Source organism: Rhinichthys klamathensis, unplaced genomic scaffold, assembly GCF_029890125.1.
Source record: "Rhinichthys klamathensis goyatoka isolate OS25496 unplaced genomic scaffold, OSU_Roscu_1.1 h1tg000176l_1, whole genome shotgun sequence".
Classification (NCBI taxonomy): Eukaryota; Metazoa; Chordata; class Actinopteri; order Cypriniformes; family Leuciscidae; genus Rhinichthys; species Rhinichthys klamathensis.
In genome coordinates, this window is record NW_026606705.1 from 4,260,001 (window position 1) to 4,278,330 (window position 18,330).

The 18,330-nt window shown below is 50.3% G+C and overlaps 26 non-coding genes across 26 annotated transcripts in view; all 26 read right to left on the minus strand.

Annotated features, from left to right (window-relative positions):
• Positions 1-45, minus strand: part of trnaf-gaa (transfer RNA phenylalanine (anticodon GAA)) — a 73-nt gene extending 28 nt beyond the window's left edge. The window contains exon 1 of the tRNA in view: positions 1-45. This exon is cut by the window's left edge and continues 28 nt beyond it. This is a non-coding gene — a tRNA (tRNA-Phe).
• Positions 46-1,864: 1,819 nt separating this feature from the next.
• trnaf-gaa (transfer RNA phenylalanine (anticodon GAA)) lies at positions 1,865-1,937 on the minus strand. The gene has a single exon. It is a non-coding gene; the product is annotated as a tRNA-Phe (tRNA).
• Positions 1,938-2,035: 98 nt separating this feature from the next.
• On the minus strand, positions 2,036-2,109 carry trnai-aau (transfer RNA isoleucine (anticodon AAU)). The gene has a single exon. It is a non-coding gene; the product is annotated as a tRNA-Ile (tRNA).
• Positions 2,110-2,910: 801 nt separating this feature from the next.
• Positions 2,911-2,983, minus strand: trnaf-gaa (transfer RNA phenylalanine (anticodon GAA)). The gene has a single exon. It is a non-coding gene; the product is annotated as a tRNA-Phe (tRNA).
• Positions 2,984-3,081: 98 nt separating this feature from the next.
• On the minus strand, positions 3,082-3,155 carry trnai-aau (transfer RNA isoleucine (anticodon AAU)). Its single transcript has one exon. It is a non-coding gene; the product is annotated as a tRNA-Ile (tRNA).
• An 801-nt stretch (positions 3,156-3,956) lies between these two features.
• On the minus strand, positions 3,957-4,029 carry trnaf-gaa (transfer RNA phenylalanine (anticodon GAA)). Its single transcript has one exon. It is a non-coding gene; the product is annotated as a tRNA-Phe (tRNA).
• A 98-nt stretch (positions 4,030-4,127) lies between these two features.
• On the minus strand, positions 4,128-4,201 carry trnai-aau (transfer RNA isoleucine (anticodon AAU)). The gene has a single exon. It is a non-coding gene; the product is annotated as a tRNA-Ile (tRNA).
• Positions 4,202-5,848: 1,647 nt separating this feature from the next.
• On the minus strand, positions 5,849-5,921 carry trnaf-gaa (transfer RNA phenylalanine (anticodon GAA)). Its single transcript has one exon. It is a non-coding gene; the product is annotated as a tRNA-Phe (tRNA).
• A 98-nt stretch (positions 5,922-6,019) lies between these two features.
• Positions 6,020-6,093, minus strand: trnai-aau (transfer RNA isoleucine (anticodon AAU)). The gene has a single exon. It is a non-coding gene; the product is annotated as a tRNA-Ile (tRNA).
• An 801-nt stretch (positions 6,094-6,894) lies between these two features.
• On the minus strand, positions 6,895-6,967 carry trnaf-gaa (transfer RNA phenylalanine (anticodon GAA)). Its single transcript has one exon. It is a non-coding gene; the product is annotated as a tRNA-Phe (tRNA).
• A 1,820-nt stretch (positions 6,968-8,787) lies between these two features.
• On the minus strand, positions 8,788-8,860 carry trnaf-gaa (transfer RNA phenylalanine (anticodon GAA)). Its single transcript has one exon. It is a non-coding gene; the product is annotated as a tRNA-Phe (tRNA).
• A 98-nt stretch (positions 8,861-8,958) lies between these two features.
• On the minus strand, positions 8,959-9,032 carry trnas-acu (transfer RNA serine (anticodon ACU)). The gene has a single exon. It is a non-coding gene; the product is annotated as a tRNA-Ser (tRNA).
• Positions 9,033-9,833: 801 nt separating this feature from the next.
• On the minus strand, positions 9,834-9,906 carry trnaf-gaa (transfer RNA phenylalanine (anticodon GAA)). The gene has a single exon. It is a non-coding gene; the product is annotated as a tRNA-Phe (tRNA).
• Positions 9,907-10,004: 98 nt separating this feature from the next.
• On the minus strand, positions 10,005-10,078 carry trnai-aau (transfer RNA isoleucine (anticodon AAU)). Its single transcript has one exon. It is a non-coding gene; the product is annotated as a tRNA-Ile (tRNA).
• Positions 10,079-10,879: 801 nt separating this feature from the next.
• trnaf-gaa (transfer RNA phenylalanine (anticodon GAA)) lies at positions 10,880-10,952 on the minus strand. Its single transcript has one exon. It is a non-coding gene; the product is annotated as a tRNA-Phe (tRNA).
• A 98-nt stretch (positions 10,953-11,050) lies between these two features.
• trnas-acu (transfer RNA serine (anticodon ACU)) lies at positions 11,051-11,124 on the minus strand. The gene has a single exon. It is a non-coding gene; the product is annotated as a tRNA-Ser (tRNA).
• Positions 11,125-12,776: 1,652 nt separating this feature from the next.
• On the minus strand, positions 12,777-12,849 carry trnaf-gaa (transfer RNA phenylalanine (anticodon GAA)). The gene has a single exon. It is a non-coding gene; the product is annotated as a tRNA-Phe (tRNA).
• A 98-nt stretch (positions 12,850-12,947) lies between these two features.
• On the minus strand, positions 12,948-13,021 carry trnas-acu (transfer RNA serine (anticodon ACU)). The gene has a single exon. It is a non-coding gene; the product is annotated as a tRNA-Ser (tRNA).
• An 801-nt stretch (positions 13,022-13,822) lies between these two features.
• On the minus strand, positions 13,823-13,895 carry trnaf-gaa (transfer RNA phenylalanine (anticodon GAA)). The gene has a single exon. It is a non-coding gene; the product is annotated as a tRNA-Phe (tRNA).
• A 98-nt stretch (positions 13,896-13,993) lies between these two features.
• On the minus strand, positions 13,994-14,067 carry trnai-aau (transfer RNA isoleucine (anticodon AAU)). The gene has a single exon. It is a non-coding gene; the product is annotated as a tRNA-Ile (tRNA).
• An 801-nt stretch (positions 14,068-14,868) lies between these two features.
• On the minus strand, positions 14,869-14,941 carry trnaf-gaa (transfer RNA phenylalanine (anticodon GAA)). Its single transcript has one exon. It is a non-coding gene; the product is annotated as a tRNA-Phe (tRNA).
• Positions 14,942-15,039: 98 nt separating this feature from the next.
• trnas-acu (transfer RNA serine (anticodon ACU)) lies at positions 15,040-15,113 on the minus strand. The gene has a single exon. It is a non-coding gene; the product is annotated as a tRNA-Ser (tRNA).
• Positions 15,114-16,765: 1,652 nt separating this feature from the next.
• Positions 16,766-16,838, minus strand: trnaf-gaa (transfer RNA phenylalanine (anticodon GAA)). The gene has a single exon. It is a non-coding gene; the product is annotated as a tRNA-Phe (tRNA).
• A 98-nt stretch (positions 16,839-16,936) lies between these two features.
• Positions 16,937-17,010, minus strand: trnai-aau (transfer RNA isoleucine (anticodon AAU)). Its single transcript has one exon. It is a non-coding gene; the product is annotated as a tRNA-Ile (tRNA).
• An 801-nt stretch (positions 17,011-17,811) lies between these two features.
• On the minus strand, positions 17,812-17,884 carry trnaf-gaa (transfer RNA phenylalanine (anticodon GAA)). The gene has a single exon. It is a non-coding gene; the product is annotated as a tRNA-Phe (tRNA).
• Positions 17,885-17,982: 98 nt separating this feature from the next.
• On the minus strand, positions 17,983-18,056 carry trnas-acu (transfer RNA serine (anticodon ACU)). The gene has a single exon. It is a non-coding gene; the product is annotated as a tRNA-Ser (tRNA).
• Between the last annotated feature and the right edge of the window lie 274 nt (positions 18,057-18,330).

Genomic DNA, 18,330 nt, shown 5'->3' on the forward strand with positions numbered 1-18,330 from the left:
CTTTAGATCTTCAGTCTAACGCTCTCCCAACTGAGCTATTTCGGCCAGGTCTACTGGCAAATGGTTTGTCCAGCAGGGATTTCTGGGAGACCGCCCGTCACTTTCGAGGTGAGCAGAGCTGAGGGTCCCAGAGAGCAAAAGTGTGGCCAGTACGGGGATCGAACCCACGACCTTGGCTTTATTAGCACCACACTCTAACCAACTGAGCTAACCGGCCCCGCTCTGACTCCTTTTATCCCCAATTTCCCAGGAATATCCTAGTTGCCCTAGTCAGCTTGAAAAGATTAAAAGCAAAGCCTGAGAACGGGCTCGTCCGGGATCTCTCGCACCCTAAGCGAGAATCATACCCCTAGACCAACGAGCCAACACACACATGTCCTTCCTGCTGCTGCCTGGCCGAAAACATTTCCGTTTGCCAGGCTTAAAGCACAAAGGTTTAATTAAAAGTACAACTAAACGGTAGCCAGTGCAAAGTTGCCGACACAGAGGAAATACGGTCTCTTTGCTTTGTGAGAACTTGACCTACAAAAAACGCTAGTACATATGGGCGTATGCCAAATCGATTGACCTGATGCCTGATAGGTTACAAGTTACTGGTGCCCTCCTTATGAGAACAAAATCCACATTCGATCAAAGTCGGAAGCTATTGCAGATGCTCGATGGTGTTTTAAAAGGAGTTTTGAGCAGGACCACTCTGGAACACAGGCCTCCACCACCCGGAACAAAACATGAACATTCCATGCACGCGCCACAGCAAACTTGGCAGAAGCAGGTCCCGCCGAGATTTGAACTCGGATCGCTGGATTCAGAGTAGATACGCTAATAGATACGCCCAACGTGGGGCTCGAACCCACGACCCTGAGATTAAGAGTCTCATGCTCTACCGACTGAGCTAGCCGGGCAGCCGCTGTGAGCTGCTTGGGGCTGGTCGCGGTTTTTATCCGTGCCTAAATTGCGCCCGTCATCCGGAGCCTCACATTTCGCACAGGCTTGGCATAGCGTCTCGCGGGTAAAGTCAGGGTTAAGCCTAGAGCCAGGCTCAGAGTGTAATTTGTTTGTTTAAGCCATATATGTTGTTGGGGGATACAATTTCACCCAGTAGAGCAGGCCAGTAATATGCACAATCATAACCCGGAGCTAAAGTTCCGTTTCGGGTCTGTCAAACCGGAACTTGACCTACAAAAAACGCTAGTACATATGGGCGTATGCCAAATCGATTGACCTGATGCCTGATAGGTTACAAGTTACTGGTGCCCTCCTTATGAGAACAAAATCCACATTCGATCAAAGTCGGAAGCTATTGCAGATGCTCGATGGTGTTTTAAAAGGAGTTTTGAGCAGGACCTCTCTGGAACACAGGCCTCCACCACCCGGAACAAAACATGAACATTCCATGCACGCGCCAGAGCAAACTTGAGCTGATGTAAACTCTCACATAACACCCGCTGTCTTCTTTGCACACGAGGCAACTGAGCAATCATACCCCTAGACCAACGAGCCAACACACACACATCCTTCCTGCTGCTGCCTGGCCGCAAACATTTCCGTTTGCAAGGCTTAAAGCACAAAGGTTTAATTAAATGTACAACTAAACGGTAGCCAGTGCAAAGTTGCCGACACAGAGGAAATACGGTCTCTTTGCTTTGTGGGCATTGGAAACCACGCTGCAGCACTTTCACACATGCTGTGGGATGGACACCTTCTCACCACATCGTCGAGGGGAATTACACCATGGAACCACCACACGCTGGTCTCTGGCCGTCTGAGAGGCAGATAGTGATGAGGCTAGGTGGAATCAGGTTAACAGGAGATGACGTTTGCTCACTGGAGACCCTCGACCAAAAACACAGGAACCAGGTTGCTCTGCCGAAACCCGGGATCGAACCAGGGACCTTTAGATCTTCAGTCTAACGCTCTCCCAACTGAGCTATTTCGGCCAGGTCTACTGGCAAATGGTTTGTCCAGCAGGGATTTCTGGGAGACCGCCCGTCACTTTCGAGGTGAGCAGAGCTGAGGGTCCCAGAGAGCAAAAGTGTGGCCAGTACGGGGATCGAACCCACGACCTTGGCTTTATTAGCACCACGCTCTAACCAACTGAGCTAACCGGCCCCGCTCTGACTCCTTTTATCCCCAATTTCCCAGGAATATCCTAGTTGCCCTAGTCAGCTTGAAGAGATTAAAAGCAAAGCCTGAGAACGGGCTCGTCCGGGATCTCTCGCACCCTAAGCGAGAATCATACCCCTAGACCAACGAGCCAACACACACATGTCCTTCCTGCTGCTGCCTGGCCGAAAACATTTCCGTTTGCCAGGCTTAAAGCACAAAGGTTTAATTAAAAGTACAACTAAACGGTAGCCAGTGCAAAGTTGCCGACACAGAGGAAATACGGTCTCTTTGCTTTGTGAGAACTTGACCTACAAAAAACGCTAGTACATATGGGCGTATGCCAAATCTCACATTTCACAACTCACAAACTCTCACATAACACCCGCTGTCTTCTTTGCACACGAGGCAACTGAGCAATCATACCCCTAGACCAACGAGCCAACACACACACATCCTTCCTGCTGCTGCCTGGCCGCAAACATTTCCGTTTGCAAGGCTTAAAGCACAAAGGTTTAATTAAATGTACAACTAAACGGTAGCCAGTGCAAAGTTGCCGACACAGAGGAAATACGGTCTCTTTGCTTTGTGGGCATTGGAAACCACGCTGCAGCACTTTCACACATGCTGTGGGATGGACACCTTCTCACCACATCGTCGAGGGGAATTACACCATGGAACCACCACACGCTGGTCTCTGGCCGTCTGAGAGGCAGATAGTGATGAGGCTAGGTGGAATCAGGTTAACAGGAGTTGACGTTTGCTCACTGGAGACCCTCGACCAAAAACACAGGAACCAGGTTGCTCTGCCGAAACCCGGGATCGAACCAGGGACCTTTAGATCTTCAGTCTAACGCTCTCCCAACTGAGCTATTTCGGCCAGGTCTACTGGCAAATGGTTTGTCCAGCAGGGATTTCTGGGAGACCGCCCGTCACTTTCGAGGTGAGCAGAGCTGAGGGTCCCAGAGAGCAAAAGTGTGGCCAGTACGGGGATCGAACCCACGACCTTGGCTTTATTAGCACCACGCTCTAACCAACTGAGCTAACCGGCCCCGCTCTGACTCCTTTTATCCCCAATTTCCCAGGAATATCCTAGTTGCCCTAGTCAGCTTGAAGAGATTAAAAGCAAAGCCTGAGAACGGGCTCGTCCGGGATCTCTCGCACCCTAAGCGAGAATCATACCCCTAGACCAACGAGCCAACACACACATGTCCTTCCTGCTGCTGCCTGGCCGAAAACATTTCCGTTTGCCAGGCTTAAAGCACAAAGGTTTAATTAAAAGTACAACTAAACGGTAGCCAGTGCAAAGTTGCCGACACAGAGGAAATACGGTCTCTTTGCTTTGTGAGAACTTGACCTACAAAAAACGCTAGTACATATGGGCGTATGCCAAATCTCACATTTCACAACTCACAAACTCTCACATAACACCCGCTGTCTTCTTTGCACACGAGGCAACTGAGCAATCATACCCCTAGACCAACGAGCCAACACACACACATCCTTCCTGCTGCTGCCTGGCCGCAAACATTTCCGTTTGCAAGGCTTAAAGCACAAAGGTTTAATTAAATGTACAACTAAACGGTAGCCAGTGCAAAGTTGCCGACACAGAGGAAATACGGTCTCTTTGCTTTGTGGGCATTGGAAACCACGCTGCAGCACTTTCACACATGCTGTGGGATGGACACCTTCTCACCACATCGTCGAGGGGAATTACACCATGGAACCACCACACGCTGGTCTCTGGCCGTCTGAGAGGCAGATAGTGATGAGGCTAGGTGGAATCAGGTTAACAGGAGTTGACGTTTGCTCACTGGAGACCCTCGACCAAAAACACAGGAACCAGGTTGCTCTGCCGAAACCCGGGATCGAACCAGGGACCTTTAGATCTTCAGTCTAACGCTCTCCCAACTGAGCTATTTCGGCCAGGTCTACTGGCAAATGGTTTGTCCAGCAGGGATTTCTGGGAGACCGCCCGTCACTTTCGAGGTGAGCAGAGCTGAGGGTCCCAGAGAGCAAAAGTGTGGCCAGTACGGGGATCGAACCCACGACCTTGGCTTTATTAGCACCACGCTCTAACCAACTGAGCTAACCGGCCCCGCTCTGACTCCTTTTATCCCCAATTTCCCAGGAATATCCTAGTTGCCCTAGTCAGCTTGAAGAGATTAAAAGCAAAGCCTGAGAACGGGCTCGTCGGGGATCTCTCGCACCCTAAGCGAGAATCATACCCCTAGACCAACGAGCCAACACACACATGTCCTTCCTGCTGCTGCCTGGCCGAAAACATTTCCGTTTGCCAGGCTTAAAGCACAAAGGTTTAATTAAAAGTACAACTAAACGGTAGCCAGTGCAAAGTTGCCGACACAGAGGAAATACGGTCTCTTTGCTTTGTGAGAACTTGACCTACAAAAAACGCTAGTACATATGGGCGTATGCCAAATCGATTGACCTGATGCCTGATAGGTTACAAGTTACTGGTGCCCTCCTTATGAGAACAAAATCCACATTCGATCAAAGTCGGAAGCTATTGCAGATGCTCGATGGTGTTTTAAAAGGAGTTTTGAGCAGGACCACTCTGGAACACAGGCCTCCACCACCCGGAACAAAACATGAACATTCCATGCACGCGCCACAGCAAACTTGGCAGAAGCAGGTCCCGCCGAGATTTGAACTCGGATCGCTGGATTCAGAGTAGATACGCTAATAGATACGCCCAACGTGGGGCTCGAACCCACGACCCTGAGATTAAGAGTCTCATGCTCTACCGACTGAGCTAGCCGGGCAGCCGCTGTGAGCTGCTTGGGGCTGGTCGCGGTTTTTATCCGTGCCTAAATTGCGCCCGTCATCCGGAGCCTCACATTTCGCACAGGCTTGGCATAGCGTCTCGCGGGTAAAGTCAGGGTTAAGCCTAGAGCCAGGCTCAGAGTGTACTTTGTTTGTTTAAGCCATATATGTTGTTGGGGGATACAATTTCACCCAGTAGAGCAGGCCAGTAATATGCACAACCATAACCCGGAGCTAAAGTTCCGTTTCGGGTCTGTCAAACCGGAACTTGACCTACAAAAAACGCTAGTACATATGGGCGTATGCCAAATCGATTGACCTGATGCCTGATAGGTTACAAGTTACTGGTGCCCTCCTTATGAGAACAAAATCCACATTCGATCAAAGTCGGAAGCTATTGCAGATGCTCGATGGTGTTTTAAAAGGAGTTTTGAGCAGGACCTCTCTGGAACACAGGCCTCCACCACCCGGAACAAAACATGAACATTCCATGCACGCGCCACAGCAAACTTGAGCTGATGTAAACTCTCACATAACACCCGCTGTCTTCTTTGCACACGAGGCAACTGAGCAATCATACCCCTAGACCAACGAGCCAACACACACACATCCTTCCTGCTGCTGCCTGGCCGCAAACATTTCCGTTTGCAAGGCTTAAAGCACAAAGGTTTAATTAAATGTACAACTAAACGGTAGCCAGTGCAAAGTTGCCGACACAGAGGAAATACGGTCTCTTTGCTTTGTGGGCATTGGAAACCACGCTGCAGCACTTTCACACATGCTGTGGGATGGACACCTTCTCACCACATCGTCGAGGGGAATTACACCATGGAACCACCACACGCTGGTCTCTGGCCGTCTGAGAGGCAGATAGTGATGAGGCTAGGTGGAATCAGGTTAACAGGAGTTGACGTTTGCTCACTGGAGACCCTCGACCAAAAACACAGGAACCAGGTTGCTCTGCCGAAACCCGGGATCGAACCAGGGACCTTTAGATCTTCAGTCTAACGCTCTCCCAACTGAGCTATTTCGGCCAGGTCTACTGGCAAATGGTTTGTCCAGCAGGGATTTCTGGGAGACCGCCCGTCACTTTCGAGGTGAGCAGAGCTGAGGGTCCCAGAGAGCAAAAGTGTGGCCAGTACGGGGATCGAACCCACGACCTTGGCTTTATTAGCACCACGCTCTAACCAACTGAGCTAACCGGCCCCGCTCTGACTCCTTTTATCCCCAATTTCCCAGGAATATCCTAGTTGCCCTAGTCAGCTTGAAGAGATTAAAAGCAAAGCCTGAGAACGGGCTCGTCCGGGATCTCTCGCACCCTAAGCGAGAATCATACCCCTAGACCAACGAGCCAACACACACATGTCCTTCCTGCTGCTGCCTGGCCGAAAACATTTCCGTTTGCCAGGCTTAAAGCACAAAGGTTTAATTAAAAGTACAACTAAACGGTAGCCAGTGCAAAGTTGCCGACACAGAGGAAATACGGTCTCTTTGCTTTGTGAGAACTTGACCTACAAAAAACGCTAGTACATATGGGCGTATGCCAAATCTCACATTTCACAACTCACAAACTCTCACATAACACCCGCTGTCTTCTTTGCACACGAGGCAACTGAGCAATCATACCCCTAGACCAACGAGCCAACACACACACATCCTTCCTGCTGCTGCCTGGCCGCAAACATTTCCGTTTGCAAGGCTTAAAGCACAAAGGTTTAATTAAATGTACAACTAAACGGTAGCCAGTGCAAAGTTGCCGACACAGAGGAAATACGGTCTCTTTGCTTTGTGGGCATTGGAAACCACGCTGCAGCACTTTCACACATGCTGTGGGATGGACACCTTCTCACCACATCGTCGAGGGGAATTACACCATGGAACCACCACACGCTGGTCTCTGGCCGTCTGAGAGGCAGATAGTGATGAGGCTAGGTGGAATCAGGTTAACAGGAGTTGACGTTTGCTCACTGGAGACCCTCGACCAAAAACACAGGAACCAGGTTGCTCTGCCGAAACCCGGGATCGAACCAGGGACCTTTAGATCTTCAGTCTAACGCTCTCCCAACTGAGCTATTTCGGCCAGGTCTACTGGCAAATGGTTTGTCCAGCAGGGATTTCTGGGAGACCGCCCGTCACTTTCGAGGTGAGCAGAGCTGAGGGTCCCAGAGAGCAAAAGTGTGGCCAGTACGGGGATCGAACCCACGACCTTGGCTTTATTAGCACCACGCTCTAACTAACTGAGCTAACCGGCCCCGCTCTGACTCCTTTTATCCCCAATTTCCCAGGAATATCCTAGTTGCCCTAGTCAGCTTGAAGAGATTAAAAGCAAAGCCTGAGAACGGGCTCGTCCGGGATCTCTCGCACCCTAAGCGAGAATCATACCCCTAGACCAACGAGCCAACACACACATGTCCTTCCTGCTGCTGCCTGGCCGAAAACATTTCCGTTTGCCAGGCTTAAAGCACAAAGGTTTAATTAAAAGTACAACTAAACGGTAGCCAGTGCAAAGTTGCCGACACAGAGGAAATACGGTCTCTTTGCTTTGTGAGAACTTGACCTACAAAAAACGCTAGTACATATGGGCGTATGCCAAATCGATTGACCTGATGCCTGATAGGTTACAAGTTACTGGTGCCCTCCTTATGAGAACAAAATCCACATTCGATCAAAGTCGGAAGCTATTGCAGATGCTCGATGGTGTTTTAAAAGGAGTTTTGAGCAGGACCACTCTGGAACACAGGCCTCCACCACCCGGAACAAAACATGAACATTCCATGCACGCGCCACAGCAAACTTGGCAGAAGCAGGTCCCGCCGAGATTTGAACTCGGATCGCTGGATTCAGAGTAGATACGCTAATAGATACGCCCAACGTGGGGCTCGAACCCACGACCCTGAGATTAAGAGTCTCATGCTCTACCGACTGAGCTAGCCGGGCAGCCGCTGTGAGCTGCTTGGGGCTGGTCGCGGTTTTTATCCGTGCCTAAATTGCGCCCGTCATCCGGAGCCTCACATTTCGCACAGGCTTGGCATAGCGTCTCGTGGGTAAAGTCAGGGTTAAGCCTAGAGCCAGGCTCAGAGTGTACTTTGTTTGTTTAAGCCATATATGTTGTTGGGGGATACAATTTCACCCAGTAGAGCAGGCCAGTAATATGCACAACCATAACCCGGAGCTAAAGTTCCGTTTCGGGTCTGTCAAACCGGAACTTGACCTACAAAAAACGCTAGTACATATGGGCGTATGCCAAATCGATTGACCTGATGCCTGATAGGTTACAAGTTACTGGTGCCCTCCTTATGAGAACAAAATCCACATTCGATCAAAGTCGGAAGCTATTGCAGATGCTCGATGGTGTTTTAAAAGGAGTTTTGAGCAGGACCTCTCTGGAACAAAGGGCCTCCACCACCCGGAACAAAACATGAACATTCCAGGCACGCGCCACAGCAAACTTGAGCTGATGTAAACTCTCACATAACACCCGCTGTCTTCTTTGCACACGAGGCAACTGAGCAATCATACCCCTAGACCAACGAGCCAACACACACACATCCTTCCTGCTGCTGCCTGGCCGCAAACATTTCCGTTTGCAAGGCTTAAAGCACAAAGGTTTAATTAAATGTACAACTAAACGGTAGCCAGTGCAAAGTTGCCGACACAGAGGAAATACGGTCTCTTTGCTTTGTGGGCATTGGAAACCACGCTGCAGCACTTTCACACATGCTGTGGGATGGACACCTTCTCACCACATCGTCGAGGGGAATTACACCATGGAACCACCACACGCTGGTCTCTGGCCGTCTGAGAGGCAGATAGTGATGAGGCTAGGTGGAATCAGGTTAACAGGAGTTGACGTTTGCTCACTGGAGACCCTCGACCAAAAACACAGGAACCAGGATGCTCTGCCGAAACCCGGGATCGAACCAGGGACCTTTAGATCTTCAGTCTAACGCTCTCCCAACTGAGCTATTTCGGCCAGGTCTACTGGCAAATGGTTTGTCCAGCAGGGATTTCTGGGAGACCGCCCGTCACTTTCGAGGTGAGCAGAGCTGAGGGTCCCAGAGAGCAAAAGTGTGGCCAGTACGGGGATCGAACCCACGACCTTGGCTTTAGTAGCACCACGCTCTAACCAACTGAGCTAACCGGCCCCGCTCTGACTCCTTTTATCCCCAATTTCCCAGGAATATCCTAGTTGCCCTAGTCAGCTTGAAGAGATTAAAAGCAAAGCCTGAGAACGGGCTCGTCCGGGATCTCTCGCACCCTAAGCGAGAATCATACCCCTAGACCAACGAGCCAACACACACATGTCCTTCCTGCTGCTGCCTGGCCGAAAACATTTCCGTTTGCCAGGCTTAAAGCACAAAGGTTTAATTAAAAGTACAACTAAACGGTAGCCAGTGCAAAGTTGCCGACACAGAGGAAATACGGTCTCTTTGCTTTATGAGAACTTGACCTACAAAAAACGCTAGTACATATGGGCGTATGCCAAATCTCACATTTCACAACTCACAAACTCTCACATAACACCCGCTGTCTTCTTTGCACACGAGGCAACTGAGCAATCATACCCCTAGACCAACGAGCCAACACACACACATCCTTCCTGCTGCTGCCTGGCCGCAAACATTTCCGTTTGCAAGGCTTAAAGCACAAAGGTTTAATTAAATGTACAACTAAACGGTAGCCAGTGCAAAGTTGCCGACACAGAGGAAATACGGTCTCTTTGCTTTGTGGGCATTGGAAACCACGCTGCAGCACTTTCACACATGCTGTGGGATGGACACCTTCTCACCACATCGTCGAGGGGAATTACACCATGGAACCACCACACGCTGGTCTCTGGCCGTCTGAGAGGCAGATAGTGATGAGGCTAGGTGGAATCAGGTTAACAGGAGATGACGTTTGCTCACTGGAGACCCTCGACCAAAAACACAGGAACCAGGTTGCTCTGCCGAAACCCGGGATCGAACCAGGGACCTTTAGATCTTCAGTCTAACGCTCTCCCAACTGAGCTATTTCGGCCAGGTCTACTGGCAAATGGTTTGTCCAGCAGGGATTTCTGGGAGACCGCCCGTCACTTTCGAGGTGAGCAGAGCTGAGGGTCCCAGAGAGCAAAAGTGTGGCCAGTACGGGGATCGAACCCACGACCTTGGCTTTATTAGCACCACGCTCTAACCAACTGAGCTAACCGGCCCTGCTCTGACTCCTTTTATCCCCAATTTCCCAGGAATATCCTAGTTGCCCTAGTCAGCTTGAAGAGATTAAAAGCAAAGCCTGAGAACGGGCTCGTCCGGGATCTCTCGCACCCTAAGCGAGAATCATACCCCTAGACCAACGAGCCAACACACACATGTCCTTCCTGCTGCTGCCTGGCCGAAAACATTTCCGTTTGCCAGGCTTAAAGCACAAAGGTTTAATTAAAAGTACAACTAAACGGTAGCCAGTGCAAAGTTGCCGACACAGAGGAAATACGGTCTCTTTGCTTTGTGAGAACTTGACCTACAAAAAACGCTAGTACATATGGGCGTATGCCAAATCTCACATTTCACATCTCACAAACTCTCACATAACACCCGCTGTCTTCTTTCCACACGAGGCAACTGAGCAATCATACCCCTAGACCAACGAGCCAACACACACACATCCTTCCTGCTGCTGCCTGGCCGCAAACATTTCCGTTTGCAAGGCTTAAAGCACAAAGGTTTAATTAAATGTACAACTAAACGGTAGCCAGTGCAAAGTTGCCGACACAGAGGAAATACGGTCTCTTTGCTTTGTGGGCATTGGAAACCACGCTGCAGCACTTTCACACATGCTGTGGGATGGACACCTTCTCACCACATCGTCGAGGGGAATTACACCATGGAACCACCACACGCTGGTCTCTGGCCGTCTGAGAGGCAGATAGTGATGAGGCTAGGTGGAATCAGGTTAACAGGAGATGATGTTTGCTCACTGGAGACCCTCGACCAAAAACACAGGAACCAGGTTGCTCTGCCGAAACCCGGGATCGAACCAGGGACCTTTAGATCTTCAGTCTAACGCTCTCCCAACTGAGCTATTTCGGCCAGGTCTACTGGCAAATGGTTTGTCCAGCAGGGATTTCTGGGAGACCGCCCGTCACTTTCGAGGTGAGCAGAGCTGAGGGTCCCAGAGAGCAAAAGTGTGGCCAGTACGGGGATCGAACCCACGACCTTGGCTTTAGTAGCACCACGCTCTAACCAACTGAGCTAACCGGCCCCGCTCTGACTCCTTTTATCCCCAATTTCCCGGGAATATCCTAGTTGCCCTAGTCAGCTTGAAGAGATTAAAAGCAAAGCCTGAGAACGGGCTCGTCCGGGATCTCTCGCACCCTAAGCGAGAATCATACCCCTAGACCAACGAGCCAACACACACATGTCCTTCCTGCTGCTGCCTGGCCGAAAACATTTCCGTTTGCCAGGCTTAAAGCACAAAGGTTTAATTAAAAGTACAACTAAACGGTAGCCAGTGCAGAGTTGCCGACACAGAGGAAATACGGTCTCTTTGCTTTGTGAGAACTTGACCTACAAAAAACGCTAGTACATATGGGCGTATGCCAAATCGATTGACCTGATGCCTGATAGGTTACAAGTTACTGGTGCCCTCCTTATGAGAACAAAATCCACATTCGATCAAAGTCGGAAGCTATTGCAGATGCTCGATGGTGTTTTAAAAGGAGTTTTGAGCAGGACCACTCTGGAACACAGGCCTCCACCACCCGGAACAAAACATGAACATTCCATGTGCATTCCATGCACAGCAAACTTGGCAGAAGCAGGTCCCGCCGAGATTTGAACTCGGATCGCTGGATTCAGAGTAGATACGCTAATAGATACGCCCAACGTGGGGCTCGAACCCACGACCCTGAGATTAAGAGTCTCATGCTCTACCGACTGAGCTAGCCGGGCAGCCGCTGTGAGCTGCTTGGGGCTGGTCGCGGTTTTTATCCGTGCCTAAATTGCGCCCGTCATCCGGAGCCTCACATTTCGCACAGGCTTGGCATAGCGTCTCGCGGGTAAAGTCAGGGTTAAGCCTAGAGCCAGGCTCAGAGTGTACTTTGTTTGTTTAAGCCATATATGTTGTTGGGGGATACAATTTCACCCAGTAGAGCAGGCCAGTAATATGCACAATCATAACCCGGAGCTAAAGTTCCGTTTCGGGTCTGTCAAACCGGAACTTGACCTACAAAAAACGCTAGTACATATGGGCGTATGCCAAATCGATTGACCTGATGCCTGATAGGTTACAAGTTACTGGTGCCCTCCTTATGAGAACAAAATCCACATTCGATCAAAGTCGGAAGCTATTGCAGATGCTCGATGGTGTTTTAAAAGGAGTTTTGAGCAGGACCTCTCTGGAACAAAGGGCCTCCACCACCCGGAACAAAACATGAACATTCCAGGCACGCGCCACAGCAAACTTGAGCTGATGTAAACTCTCACATAACACCCGCTGTCTTCTTTGCACACGAGGCAACTGAGCAATCATACCCCTAGACCAACGAGCCAACACACACACATCCTTCCTGCTGCTGCCTGGCCGCAAACATTTCCGTTTGCAAGGCTTAAAGCACAAAGGTTTAATTAAATGTACAACTAAACGGTAGCCAGTGCAAAGTTGCCGACACCGAGGAAATACGGTCTCTTTGCTTTGTGGGCATTGGAAACCACGCTGCAGCACTTTCACACATGCTGTGGGATGGACACCTTCTCACCACATCGTCGAGGGGAATTACACCATGGAACCACCACACGCTGGTCTCTGGCCGTCTGAGAGGCAGATAGTGATGAGGCTAGGTGGAATCAGGTTAACAGGAGTTGACGTTTGCTCACTGGAGACCCTCGACCAAAAACACAGGAACCAGGATGCTCTGCCGAAACCCGGGATCGAACCAGGGACCTTTAGATCTTCAGTCTAACGCTCTCCCAACTGAGCTATTTCGGCCAGGTCTACTGGCAAATGGTTTGTCCAGCAGGGATTTCTGGGAGACCGCCCGTCACTTTCGAGGTGAGCAGAGCTGAGGGTCCCAGAGAGCAAAAGTGTGGCCAGTACGGGGATCGAACCCACGACCTTGGCTTTAGTAGCACCACGCTCTAACCAACTGAGCTAACCGGCCCCGCTCTGACTCCTTTTATCCCCAATTTCCCAGGAATATCCTAGTTGCCCTAGTCAGCTTGAAGAGATTAAAAGCAAAGCCTGAGAACGGGCTCGTCCGGGATCTCTCGCACCCTAAGCGAGAATCATACCCCTAGACCAACGAGCCAACACACACATGTCCTTCCTGCTGCTGCCTGGCCGAAAACATTTCCGTTTGCCAGGCTTAAAGCACAAAGGTTTAATTAAAAGTACAACTAAACGGTAGCCAGTGCAAAGTTGCCGACACAGAGGAAATACGGTCTCTTTGCTTTATGAGAACTTGACCTACAAAAAACGCTAGTACATATGGGCGTATGCCAAATCTCACATTTCACAACTCACAAACTCTCACATAACACCCGCTGTCTTCTTTGCACACGAGGCAACTGAGCAATCATACCCCTAGACCAACGAGCCAACACACACACATCCTTCCTGCTGCTGCCTGGCCGCAAACATTTCCGTTTGCAAGGCTTAAAGCACAAAGGTTTAATTAAATGTACAACTAAACGGTAGCCAGTGCAAAGTTGCCGACACAGAGGAAATACGGTCTCTTTGCTTTGTGGGCATTGGAAACCACGCTGCAGCACTTTCACACATGCTGTGGGATGGACACCTTCTCACCACATCGTCGAGGGGAATTACACCATGGAACCACCACACGCTGGTCTCTGGCCGTCTGAGAGGCAGATAGTGATGAGGCTAGGTGGAATCAGGTTAACAGGAGATGACGTTTGCTCACTGGAGACCCTCGACCAAAAACACAGGAACCAGGTTGCTCTGCCGAAACCCGGGATCGAACCAGGGACCTTTAGATCTTCAGTCTAACGCTCTCCCAACTGAGCTATTTCGGCCAGGTCTACTGGCAAATGGTTTGTCCAGCAGGGATTTCTGGGAGACCGCCCGTCACTTTCGAGGTGAGCAGAGCTGAGGGTCCCAGAGAGCAAAAGTGTGGCCAGTACGGGGATCGAACCCACGACCTTGGCTTTATTAGCACCACGCTCTAACCAACTGAGCTAACCGGCCCTGCTCTGACTCCTTTTATCCCCAATTTCCCAGGAATATCCTAGTTGCCCTAGTCAGCTTGAAGAGATTAAAAGCAAAGCCTGAGAACGGGCTCGTCCGGGATCTCTCGCACCCTAAGCGAGAATCATACCCCTAGACCAACGAGCCAACACACACATGTCCTTCCTGCTGCTGCCTGGCCGAAAACATTTCCGTTTGCCAGGCTTAAAGCACAAAGGTTTAATTAAAAGTACAACTAAACGGTAGCCAGTGCAAAGTTGCCGACACAGAGGAAATACGGTCTCTTTGCTTTGTGAGAACTTGACCTACAAAAAACGCTAGTACATATGGGCGTATGCCAAATCTCACATTTCACATCTCACAAACTCTCACATAACACCCGCTGTCTTCTTTCCACACGAGGCAACTGAGCAATCATACCCCTAGACCAACGAGCCAACACACACACATCCTTCCTGCTGCTGCCTGGCCGCAAACATTTCCGTTTGCAAGGCTTAAAGCACAAAGGTTTAATTAAATGTACAACTAAACGGTAGCCAGTGCAAAGTTGCCGACACAGAGGAAATACGGTCTCTTTGCTTTGTGGGCATTGGAAACCACGCTGCAGCACTTTCACACATGCTGTGGGATGGACACCTTCTCACCACATCGTCGAGGGGAATTACACCATGGAACCACCACACGCTGGTCTCTGGCCGTCTGAGAGGCAGATAGTGATGAGGCTAGGTGGAATCAGGTTAACAGGAGATGATGTTTGCTCACTGGAGACCCTCGACCAAAAACACAGGAACCAGGTTGCTCTGCCGAAACCCGGGATCGAACCAGGGACCTTTAGATCTTCAGTCTAACGCTCTCCCAACTGAGCTATTTCGGCCAGGTCTACTGGCAAATGGTTTGTCCAGCAGGGATTTCTGGGAGACCGCCCGTCACTTTCGAGGTGAGCAGAGCTGAGGGTCCCAGAGAGCAAAAGTGTGGCCAGTACGGGGATCGAACCCACGACCTTGGCTTTAGTAGCACCACGCTCTAACCAACTGAGCTAACCGGCCCCGCTCTGACTCCTTTTATCCCCAATTTCCCGGGAATATCCTAGTTGCCCTAGTCAGCTTGAAGAGATTAAAAGCAAAGCCTGAGAACGGGCTCGTCCGGGATCTCTCGCACCCTAAGCGAGAATCATACCCCTAGACCAACGAGCCAACACACACATGTCCTTCCTGCTGCTGCCTGGCCGAAAACATTTCCGTTTGCCAGGCTTAAAGCACAAAGGTTTAATTAAAAGTACAACTAAACGGTAGCCAGTGCAGAGTTGCCGACACAGAGGAAATACGGTCTCTTTGCTTTGTGAGAACTTGACCTACAAAAAACGCTAGTACATATGGGCGTATGCCAAATCGATTGACCTGATGCCTGATAGGTTACAAGTTACTGGTGCCCTCCTTATGAGAACAAAATCCACATTCGATCAAAGTCGGAAGCTATTGCAGATGCTCGATGGTGTTTTAAAAGGAGTTTTGAGCAGGACCACTCTGGAACACAGGCCTCCACCACCCGGAACAAAACATGAACATTCCATGTGCATTCCATGCACAGCAAACTTGGCAGAAGCAGGTCCCGCCGAGATTTGAACTCGGATCGCTGGATTCAGAGTAGATACGCTAATAGATACGCCCAACGTGGGGCTCGAACCCACGACCCTGAGATTAAGAGTCTCATGCTCTACCGACTGAGCTAGCCGGGCAGCCGCTGTGAGCTGCTTGGGGCTGGTCGCGGTTTTTATCCGTGCCTAAATTGCGCCCGTCATCCGGAGCCTCACATTTCGCACAGGCTTGGCATAGCGTCTCGCGGGTAAAGTCAGGGTTAAGCCTAGAGCCAGGCTCAGAGTGTACTTTGTTTGTTTAAGCCATATATGTTGTTGGGGGATACAATTTCACCCAGTAGAGCAGGCCAGTAATATGCACAATCATAACCCGGAGCTAAAGTTCCGTTTCGGGTCTGTCAAACCGGAACTTGACCTACAAAAAACGCTAGTACATATGGGCGTATGCCAAATCGATTGACCTGATGCCTGATAGGTTACAAGTTACTGGTGCCCTCCTTATGAGAACAAAATCCACATTCGATCAAAGTCGGAAGCTATTGCAGATGCTCGATGGTGTTTTAAAAGGAGTTTTGAGCAGGACCTCTCTGGAACAAAGGGCCTCCACCACCCGGAACAAAACATGAACATTCCAGGCACGCGCCACAGCAAACTTGAGCTGATGTAAACTCTCACATAACACCCGCTGTCTTCTTTGCACACGAGGCAACTGAGCAATCATACCCCTAGACCAACGAGCCAACACACACACATCCTTCCTGCTGCTGCCTGGCCGCAAACATTTCCGTTTGCAAGGCTTAAAGCACAAAGGTTTAATTAAATGTACAACTAAACGGTAGCCAGTGCAAAGTTGCCGACACAGAGGAAATACGGTCTCTTTGCTTTGTGGGCATTGGAAACCACGCTGCAGCACTTTCACACATGCTGTGGGATGGACACCTTCTCACCACATCGTCGAGGGGAATTACACCATGGAACCACCACACGCTGGTCTCTGGCCGTCTGAGAGGCAGATAGTGATGAGGCTAGGTGGAATCAGGTTAACAGGAGATGACGTTTGCTCACTGGAGACCCTCGACCAAAAACACAGGAACCAGGTTGCTCTGCCGAAACCCGGGATCGAACCAGGGACCTTTAGATCTTCAGTCTAACGCTCTCCCAACTGAGCTATTTCGGCCAGGTCTACTGGCAAATGGTTTGTCCAGCAGGGATTTCTGGGAGACCGCCCGTCACTTTCGAGGTGAGCAGAGCTGAGGGTCCCAGAGAGCAAAAGTGTGGCCAGTACGGGGATCGAACCCACGACCTTGGCTTTATTAGCACCACGCTCTAACCAACTGAGCTAACCGGCCCTGCTCTGACTCCTTTTATCCCCAATTTCCCAGGAATATCCTAGTTGCCCTAGTCAGCTTGAAGAGATTAAAAGCAAAGCCTGAGAACGGGCTCGTCCGGGATCTCTCGCACCCTAAGCGAGAATCATACCCCTAGACCAACGAGCCAACACACACATGTCCTTCCTGCTGCTGCCTGGCCGAAAACATTTCCGTTTGCCAGGCTTAAAGCACAAAGGTTTAATTAAAAGTACAACTAAACGGTAGCCAGTGCAAAGTTGCCGACACAGAGGAAATACGGTCTCTTTGCTTTGTGAGAACTTGACCTACAAAAAACGCTAGTACATATGGGCGTATGCCAAATCTCACATTTCACATCTCACAAACTCTCACATAACACCCGCTGTCTTCTTTGCACACGAGGCAACTGAGCAATCATACCCCTAGACCAACGAGCCAACACACACACATCCTTCCTGCTGCTGCCTGGCCGCAAACATTTCCGTTTGCAAGGCTTAAAGCACAAAGGTTTAATTAAATGTACAACTAAACGGTAGCCAGTGCAAAGTTGCCGACACAGAGGAAATACGGTCTCTTTGCTTTGTGGGCATTGGAAACCACGCTGCAGCACTTTCACACATGCTGTGGGATGGACACCTTCTCACCACATCGTCGAGGGGAATTACACCATGGAACCACCACACGCTGGTCTCTGGCCGTCTGAGAGGCAGATAGTGATGAGGCTAGGTGGAATCAGGTTAACAGGAGATGATGTTTGCTCACTGGAGACCCTCGACCAAAAACACAGGAACCAGGTTGCTCTGCCGAAACCCGGGATCGAACCAGGGACCTTTAGATCTTCAGTCTAACGCTCTCCCAACTGAGCTATTTCGGCCAGGTCTACTGGCAAATGGTTTGTCCAGCAGGGATTTCTGGGAGACCGCCCGTCACTTTCGAGGTGAGCAGAGCTGAGGGTCCCAGAGAGCAAAAGTGTGGCCAGTACGGGGATCGAACCCACGACCTTGGCTTTAGTAGCACCACGCTCTAACCAACTGAGCTAACCGGCCCCGCTCTGACTCCTTTTATCCCCAATTTCCCGGGAATATCCTAGTTGCCCTAGTCAGCTTGAAGAGATTAAAAGCAAAGCCTGAGAACGGGCTCGTCCGGGATCTCTCGCACCCTAAGCGAGAATCATACCCCTAGACCAACGAGCCAACACACACATGTCCTTCCTGCTGCTGCCTGGCCGAAAACATTTCCGTTTGCCAGGCTTAAAGCACAAAGGTTTAATTAAAAGTACAACTAAACGGTAGCCAGTGCAGAGTTGCCGACACAGAGGAA